The sequence below is a fragment of the Phaethon lepturus genome, unplaced genomic scaffold (genome assembly GCF_000687285.1).
Source record: "Phaethon lepturus isolate BGI_N335 unplaced genomic scaffold, ASM68728v1 scaffold48636, whole genome shotgun sequence".
NCBI lineage: Eukaryota > Metazoa > Chordata > Aves > Phaethontiformes > Phaethontidae > Phaethon > Phaethon lepturus.
Window position 1 is genome coordinate 398 of NW_010547828.1, and position 585 is coordinate 982.

Consider the following 585-nt stretch of genomic DNA (forward strand, 5'->3'; position numbering starts at 1 on the left):
GTGGTGTGTTGTACAGCCCAAGATGTATGTGAAATGTATATATTTTTTACAGAATAAGTTATGAAATTATTTTCCTTCTCATCGGTGTAAATTTCAGAGGAATACTTCCAACTTCCTGGTTTTTGTTTTGTGTCCCTCTAGAAGGTTTGCCCCTCTTTCTTTTAGCCTCCTTGCCGATTTCCTGCTCCTAACAATCAGATTTTGTTACGTTTTGTATGGGTCGCCAAATCCAAGCTCAGCCACTTTGTATATAGTAAATTTCAGATTTTGTGCTGTATATTTCTAGTGTAAAAACGGCTGTTTTCTTTCACTCCCTCCCTCTCCTCAGTGTTTTGGCGGTTTTATTTCTCCTGCCTCTGGATTTTATGCTTAATAATATCAAAAGAGAAAACCACCCACAAAAAGCACGAGAGAAAAAGGGATGCTTGATCTTACAGTGGAATCAAATAACGTCCCCAACACGGGTTGGAAAGACTTTGTATAAATGAATAAATTATTTAACAAGCTTCTCCTTCAGCGCGTTCCTTCCCGCGGTCCGCGCTTGCTGTCCCCGTCCTGGCCGGGCGGCCGGGCTGTTAGAGGTGG